We start from the raw sequence: 13,453 nt of genomic DNA on the forward strand, positions 1-13,453 counted from the left end.
GACACAAATATTATGGCAACTATAAGTCTAAAGCTGCTTGGTCAGATTTTTTGGCTATAACAGTACATGTATCAAATAATTTTCCATACAAACCAATTTTCTTAGAAGTTACAGACTCTCATCTATTTACACCATCAGAATCAGTCTCCTTTGGAAGATAGAAATATTCAAAGTATTAATGAATTAATATTATCTGTATGGGTATACACAAAAAACCCAATGAAAATGCATCATGGGAAAAGGGAGCTGTTTGGTTTTGTCCTCCAATTGGTTTTATTTATTCAACTTGCATTTTATTCATCGATTGTAAACAAAACAAACTTCAGAAATATTAGGAAAAAAAATGTTTGCGTTTATTTTTGATTTGCTTTGACATTTCTGAAATCTTGCTTTATTTATAGCGAATGTACGTCAAAGTTGTAATACAATACCTGCCTCAACGCTAGGGGCAAATCTTAATTAAGGGTGAAACAACGTGAAACCCTTTTATGTTAAATTTGTTTTATAAACAAATTTTTAATATCATTTCCCATGGAAATATGGATTAATTGACTGGGAAAACTGCTGCAATGCATGTTATTATACACATACATTGTACTACTACCATTGTTTAAAGCATACATAAAATTTGATATAAAATCAGACGAAGCTGCTTTTAACAAGCTATCTTATTGCATAATTAGGGTCTTCCCTTTCCAACGGAAGACCCTCTTGTTATTCTATTGTTTCTTTTTATTAGGGTCTTCCGTTTCCAACGGAAGACCCTCTTGTTATTCTATTGTTTCTTTTTAGGGTCTTCCGTTTTTGAACGGAAGACCCTCTTGTTATTCTATTGTTAGGGTCTTCCGTTTCCAACGGAAGACCCTCTTGTTATTCTATTGTTTCTTTTTAAGGTCTTCCGTTTCCAACGGAAGACCTTCTTGTTATTGCTTTGTTTCTGTTTCCCTTATTAAGGTCTTCCGTTTCCAACGGAAGACCTTCTTGTTATTGCTTTGTTTCTGTTTCCCCTATTATTATTCTTTTTTTTTCTTACGCATTTTTGTGCACGCGAGTTCTCGGGAACGGCTTGGCTGATTTTAATGAAACTTTCAGAACTAACAGATATTGATCTGAACCTTATTGGAAATTTTTTACATTGATGACGTCATTTCCGTTTTAGAGATATTGACGTTTTTATGATTTTTAGAGGGTCGGCTTGTCCGGTGTTTTTCTCCTAAACGAAAACAGATATTTGATTCAAATTTTCAGGGTTTGTAAACCTATGTTTGTGGATATGACAGAAGCATTTTCATTGTTCTGTGACGAAAAACACCGAAGCTCGTCTGCGCTTAAAAATTGAGATAAAAAGCGTCATGATTTTTTTGTGCTTTTCTTTGAATATCTTTTTTCTCAAAAGTATTTTGTTAAGACTTATAGAACAAAAAAACTTCAAAAAGTCAAGATCTTCCATTTGACATTAGGGAAAAGGGGCTGGCCCTTTAAATTTAGGGCCGAAAGGGCTCTAAAGTATTATAATTATATCTTTTTAATGTGAAATATTTTGTTATACTTTATAGAAGCAATCATGTTCATCGTAACGTTATGTACCTATACATGACAGTTGTTTACTCCTTTGTTACGTATTTAGGGATTTTAAGGGGGCAGCAGTCCGAAATTTTGATTTTATATATCTGAAAATGGAGAGAAATTTTGAAAAGCAATGTTGAACAAAAGATACTCCAAATAATGTCGTTAACAATTTGCAACCATAATTTTTTGTGATCCGGTCCCGAAAAGGAGTTATAGGGTCGGCCCTTAAAACGATCTCTTCCAGACATCTCGAGAACGGTACATAATTCTACATACTTGTTGAACAAAATGTGTTTAAAATGACAAGAGCTTTCTTTTTATATCACGAAAAAGGGGCTGGCTATTCTAATTAGGAGCCGATAGAGTTCTAAAGTCTTTTAATCATAACCTTTAATTGTGAAATATTTTGTAATACATTACGGAATCAATTATGTTAATCGAAATGTTATGTACCTATACATGAAAATTGTTTACTCCTATGTTATGTAATAAGGGATTTTAAGGGGTCAAAAGTCCGAACTTATCATCAACGTCCCAAAATTAAAAAAAAGCAATTTTAAGGAGCAATATTGAACAAAATACGCTAAAAAATGTGATTAACAATTTGCAACCAAAACTTGTTTGTTATCAGTTCCCACGATCTCTTCCAGATAAATCAAGAACGGTTACAAATAACTTTTTACACAAAATGTATCGAAATCAAAAGACCTCTTATTTGATATGAAATAAAATGTGGCTGGTCCCTAAATTGGGGATCCAACGGGGTGTATAATCCTTCATCCATTGCTCTTTTAGATCACATCTGCATTTCCTGATATGTTTCGTTGATGAACATAAAAGGCAAAGACATTTCCTCTTCTAAAAATCGGACGGAAGACCTCCTCGTTGCTCGCAACGAGATCGTGTCTAGTTATTATTCTTTTTTTTTCTTACGCATTTTTGTGCACGCGAGTTCTCGGGAACGGCTTGGCTGATTTTAATGAAACTTTCAGAACTAACAGATATTGATCTGAACCTTATTGGAAATTTTTTACATTGATGACGTCATTTCCGTTTTAGAGATATTGACGTTTTTACGATTTTTAGAGGGTCGGCTTGTCCGGTGTTTTTCTCCTAAACTAAAACAGATATTTGATTCAAATTTTCAGGGTTTGTAGACCTATGTTTGTGGATATGACAGAAGCATTTTCATTGTTCTGTGACGAAAAACACCGAAGCTCGTCTGCGCTTAAAAATTGAGATAAAAAGCGTCATGAATTTTTTGTGGTTTTCTTTGAATATCTTTTTTCTCAAAAGTATTTTGTTAAGACTTATAGAACAAAAAAACTTCAAAAAGTCAAGATCTTTCATTTGACATTAGGGAAAAGGGGCTGGCCCTTTAAATTAAGGGCCGAAAGGGCTTTAAAGTATTCTAATAATATCTTTTTAATGTGAAATATTTTGTTATACTTTATAGAAGCAATTATGTTCATCGTAACGTTATGTACCTATACATGACAGTTATTTACTCCTTTTTTACGTATTTAGGGATTTTAATGGACCAGCAGTACGAAATTTTGATCTTATATATCTGAAAATGGAGAGAAATTTTGAAAAGCAATATTGAACAAAAGATACTCCAAATAATGTCGTTAACAATTTGCAACCATAAATTTTTTGTTATCCGGTCCCGAAAAGGAGTTATAGGGTCGGCCCTTAAAACGATCTCTTCCAGACATCTCGAGAACGGTAAATAATTTCTACATACTTGTTGAACAAAATGTGTTTAAAATGACAAGAGCTTTCTTTTTGTATCCGGAAAAAGGGGCTGGCTATTCAAATTAGGAGCCGATAGAGTTCTAAAGTCTTTTAATCATAACCTTTAATTGTGAAATATTTTGTAATACATTACGGAAGCAATTATGTTAATCGAAATGTTATGTACCTATACATGAAAATTGTTTACTCCTATGTTATGTAATAAGGGATTTTAAGGGGTCAAAAGTCCGAACTTATCATCAATGTCCCAAAATTAAAAAAAAGCAATTTTAAGGAGCAATATTGAACAAAATACGCTAAAAAATGTGATTAACAATCTGCAACCAAAACTTGTTTGTTATCAGTTCCCACGATCTCTTCCAGATAAATCAAGAACGGTTATAAATAACTTTTTACACAAAATGTATCGAAATCAAAAGACCTCTTATTTGATATGAAATAAAATGTGGCTGGTCCCTAAATTGGGGATCCAACGGGGTGTATAATCCTTCATCCATCGCTCTTTTAGATCACATCTGCATTTCCTGATATGTTTCGTTGATGAAGATAAAAGGCAAAGACATTTCCTCTTCTAAAAATCGGACGGAAGACCTCCTCGTTGCTCGCAACGAGATCGTGTCTAGTTAGGGTCTTCCGTTTCCAACGGAAGACCCTCTTGTTATTCTATTGTTTCTTTTTATTATTATTATTTTTCTTTTTCTTTATTTTTCTGACTTTTTTAAAGCTTAATATCTCAAAAAGTTTTCAACGGATTTACATGAAACTTTCAGGGATTTTGTAGCATCATCGTCCCTTAAAGATAATAAATTTTTAATTAGAACGTCACTTCCGTTTTTACGTTACGTCAATTTTTAAATTTTAAAAAAGTGATTTTGTCCAGGGCGTTTTTCAAAAACGGTTCAAGATAGAGACTTGAAATTTTCTGTGTTGAAGCATTGATCGTTTTTATTTGGATATAAGGCTGGAATTTAGTTTCCGTCACTTCCGGTCCAAACCGGAAGTGTTTTAAAATTTTCCAATTTTCGAATTTTTCGTTTCAATTTCAAATATTTATGAGGTTTGTAGAGTTGGTCATGCTGAATACGAAACTGAAATCCGTTTGAAAATCGGACGATGCATTACAGAGATATCGGAGTTTAAAAATTGATTTTTCCGGAAATTTTGATTCCGCGTCCTTGGTTTAAGAAATAGCGTAATGTTCAAAGTAAAGTTAACTCGTACCAAAAATAATTGGTAAGTCGTACTTGAACACTTTCGGATTTTTTTTGTTCAGTCGTTCTTAAAATCGGAAAGGTTTTTGTTAAGTCGTACCTAAAATCATTCGTATTTTGTTAAGTCGTACCAGGAATATTCGATTTTTTCATCTTTTTATTTTAGTTACTCTTGTTAATGGTTTAAGAGCTCTGCTTCTTACAGGAACTTCCAGCTTTACTTCCGACATTAACGGAAGACCCACTCGTTGCTTTGCAACGAGCTTTGCTCTAGTTATTATTAGGGTCTTCCGTTTTTGAACGGAAGACCCTCTTGTTATTCTATTGTTTCTTTTTATTATTATTTTTTTTCTTTTTCTTTATTTTTCTGACTTTTTTAAAGCTTAATATCTCCAATAGTTTTCAACGGATTTACATGAAACTTTCAGGGATGATGGAGCATTATTGTGCCTCAAAGATGTTAAATTTTTATTTACAACGTCACATCCGTTTTTACGTTACGTCAATTTTTAAATTTTAAAAAAGTGATTTTGTCCAGGGCGTTTTTCAAAAAGGCTTTAAGATAAAGACTGGGAATTTTCTGTGTTGAATCATTGATCGTTTTTATTTGGACATAAGGTTGGAATTTAGTTTCCGTCACTTCCGGTCCAAACCGGAAGCGTTTTAAAATTTTTGAATTTTCGAATTTTTCGTTTTAATTTCAAATGTTTACGAGGTTTGTAGAGCTGGTCATGCTGAATACGAAACTGAAATCCGTTTGAAAATCGGACGATGCATTACAGAGATATCGGGGTTTAAAAATTGATTTTTCCGGAAATTTTGATTCCGCGTCCTTGGTTTAAAAAATAGCATAATGTTCAAAGTAAAATTAACTCGTACCAAAAATAATTGCTAAGTCGTACTTGAATACATTCGGATTTTTTTTGTTAAGTCGTTCTTGAAATCGGAAAGGTTTTTGTTAAGTCGTACTTAAAATCATTCGGATTTTGGTAATTCGTACCAGGAATGATTCGATATTTTTCATCTTTTTATTTTAGTTTCTCTTGTTATTGGTTTTAGAGGTCTGCTTCCAACAGGAACTTCCAGCTTTACTTCCGACATTAACGGAAGGCCCACTCGTTGCTTTGCAACGAGCTTTGCTCTAGTTATTATTCTTATTCTTTTTCTTTATTTTTCTGACTTTTTTAAAGCTTAATATCTCAAAAAGTTTTCAACGGATTCACATGAAATTTTCAGGGATTATGGAGTATTACTGTCCCTTAAAGGTGTTAAATTTTTAACTACAACGTCACTTCCGTTTTTACGTTGCGTCAATTTTTAAATTTTAAAAAAGTGATTTTGTCCAGGGCGTTTTTCAAAAATGCTTCAAGATAGAGACTTGGAATTTTCTGTGTTGAAGCATTGATCGTTTTTATTTGGACATAAGGCTGGAATTTAGTTTCCGTCACTTCCGGTCCAAACCGGAAGTGTTTTAAAATTTTCGAATTTTTGAATTTTTCGTTTTAATTTCAAATGTTCACGAAATTTGTAGAGTTGGTTACGCTAAATACGAAACTGAAATCCGTTTGAAAATCGGTTGATGCATTACTGAGATATCGGGGTTAAAAAATTGATTTTTCCGGAAATTTTAATTCCGCGTCCTTGGTTTAAAAAATAGCGTAATGTTCATAGTAAAATTAACTCGTACCAAAAATAATTGTTAAGTCGTACTTGAACACATTCGAATTTTTTTTGTTAAGTCGTTCTTAAAATCGTAAAGGTTTTTGTTAAGTCGTACTTAAAATCATTCGTATTTTGTTAAGTCGTACCAAGAATATTCGATTTTTTCATCTTTTTATTTTAGTTACTCTTGTTATTAATTTAAGAGCTGTGCTTCTTACAGGAATTTCCAGCTTTACTTCCGACATTAACGGAAGACCCACTCGTTGCTTTGCAACGAGCTTTGCTCTAGTTTCTTTTTATTATTATTTTTTTTCTTTTTCTTTATTTTTCTGACTTTTTTAAACCTTAATATCTCCAACAGTTTTCAACGGATTTACATGAAACTTTCAGGGATGATGTAGCATTATTGTGCCTTAAAGATGTTAAATTTTTATTAACAACGTCACATCCGTTTTTACGTTACGTCAAATTTTAAATTTTCAAAAACTGATTTTGTCCAGGGCGTATTTCAAAAACGCTTTAAGATAAAGAATGGGAATTTTCTGTGTTGAAGCATTGATCGTTTTTATTTGGACATAAGGCTGGAATTTAGTTTCCGTCACTTCCGGACCAAACCGGAAGCGTTTTAAAATTTTTGAATTTTCGAATTTTTCGTTTTAATTTCAAATGTTTACGAGGTTTGTAGAACTGGTCATGCTGAATACGAAACTGAAATCCGTTTGAAAATCAGACGATGCATTACAGAGATATCGGGGTTTAAAAATTGATTTTTCCGGAAATTTTCATTCCGCGTCCTTGGTTTAAAAAATAGCATAATGTTCAAAGTAAAATTAACTCGTACCAAAAATAATTGCTAAGTCGTACTTGAATACATTCGGATTTTTTTTGTTAAGTCGTTCTTAAAATCGGAAAGGTTTTTGTTAAGTCGTACTTAAAATCATTCGTATTTTGTTAAGTCGTACCAGGAATAATTCGATTTTTTTCATCTTTTTATTTTAGTTACTCTTGTTATTGGTTTAAGGGCTCTGCTTCATACAGGAACTTCCAGCTTTACTTCCGATATTAACGGAAGACCCACTCGTTGCTTTGCAACGAGCTTTGCTCTAGTTATTATTATTATTCTTTTTCTTTATTTTTCTGACTTTTTTAAAGCTTAATATCTCAAAAAGTTTTCAACAGATTTACATGAAACTTTCAGGGATTATGGAGCATCACTGTCCCTCAAAGATGTTAAATTTTCAACTACAACGTCATTTCCGTTTTTACGTTACGTCAATTATTAAATTTTAAAAAAGTGATTTTGTCCAGGGCGTTTTTTAAAAACGCTTCAAGATAGAGACTTGGAATTTTCTGTGTTGAACCATTGATCGTTTTAATTTGGACATAAGGCTGGACTTTAATTTCCGTAACTTCCGGTCCAAACCGGAAGTGTTTTTAAATTTTTGAATTTTTTGTTTGAATTTCAAATGATTACTAGGTTTGTAGAGTTGGTCATGCTGAATACGAAACTGAAATCCGTTTGAAAATCGAACGACGCATTACAGAGATATCGGGGTTTAAAAATTGATTTTTCCGGAAATTTTGATTCCGCGTCCTTGGTTTAAAAAATAGCGTTATGTTCAAAGTGAAATTAACTCGTACCAAAAAAAATTGCTAAGTCGTACTTGAACATATTCGGATTTTTTTTGTTAAGTCGTTCTTGAAATCGGAAAGGTTTTTGTTAAGTTGACTTAAAATTATTCGGATTTTGTTAAGTCGTACCAGAAATATTCGATTTTTTCATCTTTTTATTTTAGTTACTCTTATTATTGGTTTAAGAGCTCTGCTTCTTACAGGAACTTCCAGCTTTACTTTCGACATTAACGGAAGACCCACTCGTTGCTTTGCAACGAGCTTTGCTCTAGTTATTAGGGTCTTCCGTTTCCGGAACGGAAGACCCTTTTGTTTTTCTTCGGTTTCTTTTTATTATTATTATACTTTTTCTTTTTTTTCTGACTCCTTTTTTGCTTCATAACTCAAAAAGTTTTCAACCGATTTCAATGAAATTTTCGGAGATTTTAGCAAGATATTGTCCCTCAAAGATGTTAAAGTTTTAAAGACAACGTCACTTCCGTTTTGACGTAACGTCATTTTTTAAATTTTTAAAAAGTCATTTTGTCCGGGACTTTTCTCAAAAATGCTTTAAGATAGAGGCTTGAAATTTTCAATGGTTATGATTTGGTCGATTTACCCCTGTAATGAGGCTATATAATAAATATTCGTTACTTCCGGTCGAAACCGGAAGCGAATCAAATTTTTCGAAAAATTGAATTTTTTGATCAAACAAAAAACGTATACGTAGTTTGTAGAGCTTTGTATGCTTAATCTAATGCTGAAAACCGTTTGAAATTTGGAGGATGCATTACAGAGATATCGGGGTTTAAAAACTGATTTTCCCGGAAATTTTGATGCCGCGTTCTTGGTTTCAAAAATAGTGCAAAATTCACACTGAAAGTAACTTCTACTGTAACAATTCGTACTGATAATAAAACTTTATTAAAAAAACATAAAATTAGATGCATATTGTAGAGTTTGCAAAGCTAAATACAAAACTTAAATTCGTTTTAAAATCGGATACTGCATTGCAGAGATATCGCGGTTTAAATATTGATTTTTCCGGAAATGTTGATTCCTCGTTATTGGTTTAAAAAATAGTGCAAAATTCACACTGAAAGTAACTCCTGCTGAAAAGACTTCGTACAGGTCATAAAACCGAACTCCTTTTTATATAGTTAATCAGAGTGTTTATTGAAACAATTTCGTTAATTCGGTCGATAATTACGTTGTTAGTTTTTATTAGTCTTAATAGTTTAAATCGAAATAATTATCGTACGATTCACCATGTCAACTCGCCGTGTTTTGACTGCGAACAACAGCTGATAGCGGTGTGTCAGAAGAATGGCCTGCAAGACGGCGATAGTGGAAATTTCAGCTCAACTAACGTATGACAGATTATAAAGGTATGTTTCAATACAGGATATATCGTATTGACTTTTTCTTTTCAAGGTGTTTGTGCACTTTTCAATCTATTCCGACATTCCTCTGACTCTAACCTCCGCTTTTGACGTGCGTAACAATGTGAAAGCGGGCATTTGAGTCAGAGAAATCTCGGGATATTATCTGTCCAATGTATTTTCACGTGTATGTTTTGCACACTGCTCTTTTGAATTTCTATTTATTATCATGTATATGTATGTCTTGTTTTGTATTGAACAACACACCACACACTGTAAAACAGTGCAATTAAAAGGGGTGGGGGTCCAAAGGCACACAAGAGTAGAATGTTGTAATTAGAGTGCATGTTTGCATGACGATAACTTTACCCTAAATTTTTGAATATAGCAGATCTTTATCATATCACCTCCACTTAATGAATTAAAGAACTCGGACAGGCTTGTGCTTAATTAAATAAATATATTTGACATGGTAAATATTCAGTCTAATTAAAATTAGAACTTTTGTCTGGCTCGCCGTTATATATGATTATCGCCTGCGAAAGAGCATGTAAAACAGAGTGCAAGATGAAAAGAACTTTAAGTTCAGATTTTAGGTTAATGTTCCCTGATATTTATAAAACATTCTTCTCAAGATTTGATTATTTCACAGAACAATTGTAAATTCTTTGAGATTAGTTTATCTTTTATATATATTGAATTTTAATGATTCATTTTAGGTAAACTTTACATGCAGAACACATCTACATTGTAAACAATTTTTACAATAAGACAAATGTATGTAATAATTTTTACTACATGTGCCTCAGATCTCTCTCTCTCCCCCTCTCTCTCTCTCTCATGCTTTTAATCTTGGCAAAGCATCACAGAGCAACATCATTTTGTGCATATCTCTTTAGTAAAAGAAATCAACAATGCTTTAAATTTCAAAATGAGCAGGTATTATCGTGCAATCCCTCATTTTTTCATTGTGCAACTTAAATCCAAAGCTTTGTAAAATTGTTTATGGAATTTTATACATACTAAACATAATATTGTTTTTAAAACCTGTCATAAATTAGAAAAGAGAAAAAAATCCTCGCTAAATTTATTTGCGAAAAAAAAACCGAGTAGAATTCATTTAATAAAAAAAGGTATAGCAGAAAGTTATACGTTGAGGCTGTTCGGATGAAATACTGTAAGTCGTTTTAATTCCACCGTGTTAAAATTTCATGATTTTTACTAAAGTATCAATTGCGATGGTTTTAATTTCACGCTGCTTAAAAATTCAATTGATCAGAATAGAAGCATTTAAATTTCATAATATTTGGTTAAAGTGTTCAAACTAAGAAATGCTTCGTAGGAAAAATAAAAAAATAGGGGGAGGGTATACATGTCAGGGTATTTCTAAGTGATGTGATGCTTTTGTCATGATAATATCATGTATATGTATGTAGTTTTGAATAAGGTTTCTTATTTAGGGAGGTTGAACAACAGTTGACCTCTAAAAGATTAGGTAAAGATGCTTTATTTATGGAGAGCCCTATGAATCTGTGTCACTTAAATGGCCATATTTTTCTTAATCCTTAATGGAATTGGCAAAATGAGGTATACTTTTTCTCAGAATAGCATAAGCTTTGTAAGTTTAAGACAAGATGACTTTTCAGAGAATGTTAGTGTAAGTTTCAAGACTACATGGTATTTCAGATTTTTCATTTAACTGTAATTTTGAGTGGATTTTGTACCAAAAATTGTCTATTTTGGGAAAATGGATGATTTTGTTGGTTATATATGTCATTACATGATTTATTTTCTATAATATACAAGGGAAGTACCGGTAAATCAATGTGTAGAATGACCACCACTAGAGTAAATTGGCTTAGAAAGTTGGTATTTCCTATTCTGATGACAATTAATAGGCCTAAGTTAATTACCGTGATAAGAATTAATACTGTAAAAGAGTTTTGATCAATTGAATTATTTAAATTTTAAATTTGCAGCAATTTTGCTGTCTGATTTCATGAAATAACATTAAGCAACCTGACTTATATAACTCAATTTTTTTAAAACAGCATATTTTTCTTTCTGATCAAATAAAATTCACATGTAGACAAATGCAGTTATCAACTTGAGTCAAAAAACTCAAGTTTTTGCTCCTTCCTATCCAAAAGTGATACTTTAGATATATTTACAGAATTCAAAAAGCCACCCCCTGTTTCCAATTGTCTCCATTACCATTACATGTTTGATATGTAAATGTACATTTGACCTTGAAATAACATCTGCTATAATAATTACTCTTGAAATGATCAAGAAACAACATATTTTTACCCTTTTATTGTATATATGCATCAAAAATGTAGGAAAACATGTAAAATTTGAACATTTATCATGGAATTCTCATCCGTCCCTAGTTACCCGGTTGTGTTTGAATTTCATTTTAATTAAGAGCAGACATCACACTTGTAGGTCTTACTCTTTTAGCAAAGTTAAAAGGAGACTAGAAACCAGAATAAATAAGATATTCACTAAATATGATTATAAGCTTACTGTTTCATGAAAACAAGAAATCACATATATGGCGCCATGTCTTTTTGTGAAAAAAATGTTACATTTCATCCATTTATCAAGAAAAGATCAATTTTCAATATCAGTGATGGTTGTTTTCAAATATGTGTGAGAAATGACTCAAGAGAATTGCCAAAAGTTTCATAATATTAGGTTAAAGTGTTCAAACTAATGCTTCTTAGGAAAATCAAAAAATAGGGGGATGGTATACATGTAAGGGTATTTCTAAGTGATGTGATGCTTTTGTCATGATAATATCATGTATATGTATGTAGTTTTGAATCAGGTTTCTTATTTAGGGAGGTTGAACAACAGTTGACCTATAAAAGATTAGATAAAGATGCTTTATTTATGGAGAGTCCTATGAATCTGTGTTAAATAGAGGAAAGTGGAAATGCTGGTTTCACTTAAATGGCCACATTTTTCTTAATCCTTAATGGAATTGGCAAAATGAGGTATACTTTTTCTCAAAATAGCATAACCTTTGTAAGTTTAAGACAAGATGACTTTTCAGAGAATGTTAGTGTAAGTTAAAGGTAGCAAGGGACAGTTTCGGATAAAGTACCCATCAATATTTTTGTAAAATTGAGAGTTGCTGTACTTGAAGGCTTATGAGTGTTGCTAAAATTCATGAAATGATTTTTAATGATTATCATTAGTTAGAGGGATGTCTCTTGTTGAAATTGATATTCAATATGTAGGCCCCATATGTTAGGTACATGAGATTCAGAAGTAAAATGCGAAACCTGCGGCTATGACTGTTGTGTTGACTTTAGACAGTGAAAATGCAAGTTACAGACGGGAAGGTAAATAACACGAAAAGTAGGTGGATGGGGCATTATAAACTATACACCGGTAAGTTTCTGACATGTGATGGTGCAACATGCACATGGTATGGAAGGTCAACCCTTTGCTGGGAATTGGCTGAAGGAGGTCTAAAAAGCTGAAAAATCATGAAAAATTAGCAAAATATGGAAGGGTCAAAATCTCATAAAAACCAGTCTGTAGAAAATTTTACAGGTTTTGACTAGTAATTTTCTTCAGAAATTGGTGATTGGCCTTATAAAGAGTGAATTAAAGGTATTTGTGCTGAATGGGAACTGAGGAAATTCTAGTTACAGGGTTCCGAAGACACACGTTCCCAGGCTACAATGAAATGTACATGTATTAAAAAAACCTGTCCTGTGCCATCTAATGTCACGTATCGGGATATGGCATACTAATTACACTGCATGGTCAGTGTATTTTTTTTCATATGTTAATGTAAACACAGCTATTATTAGTACTGGTACATGTATTAACACAGCTTATTGATTTTTTTAATTTCAGATATTGGTGGCCACATGGTTTTTACCTGTTGATTCTTTTCAGCTCTTGAGGTTAACCTGTCACTTCTATACCCACATGCATATTCTTTAATGTGTTCTACAGACTATTTACCAGTAATTCAAATTAAATAGGATAATTCATGAACAGCTACTGTAATGGAACTTTAAGAAAGCATCATGCCTTGTTGTGGTTTGTGTTTGATAAGAAATTATAACAAACAAAATTATATATGGCTGTTTAAAGTAATTTACAATTGTTAGCTGTGAAAATTTGTTTTTCAATAAAAGTATGCAATTATGTTTCATTTATTTTGTTTTTAGCTCACCTGAGCCAAAGGCTCAAGTGAGCTTTTCTGATCACAATTTGTTGTTGTTGTAAACTTTT

The 13,453-nt window shown here is 32.2% G+C and overlaps 1 protein-coding gene and 1 long non-coding RNA gene across 2 annotated transcripts in view; both read left to right on the forward strand.

Moving 5' to 3' along the window:
• LOC128170792 (tyrosine-protein kinase JAK2-like) overlaps window positions 1–13,453 on the forward strand; it is a 91,981-nt gene that overhangs the window by 48,619 nt on the left and 29,909 nt on the right. The window lies entirely within an intron of this gene.
• LOC128170803 (uncharacterized) lies at window positions 8,216–13,366 on the forward strand. The gene is made up of 2 exons (XR_008241909.1): window positions 8,216–9,199; window positions 13,070–13,366. It is a non-coding gene; the product is annotated as an uncharacterized LOC128170803 (long non-coding RNA).

This window comes from Crassostrea angulata, chromosome 1 (assembly GCF_025612915.1).
Source record: "Crassostrea angulata isolate pt1a10 chromosome 1, ASM2561291v2, whole genome shotgun sequence".
In the NCBI taxonomy this organism is placed as follows: Eukaryota; Metazoa; Mollusca; class Bivalvia; order Ostreida; family Ostreidae; genus Magallana; species Magallana angulata.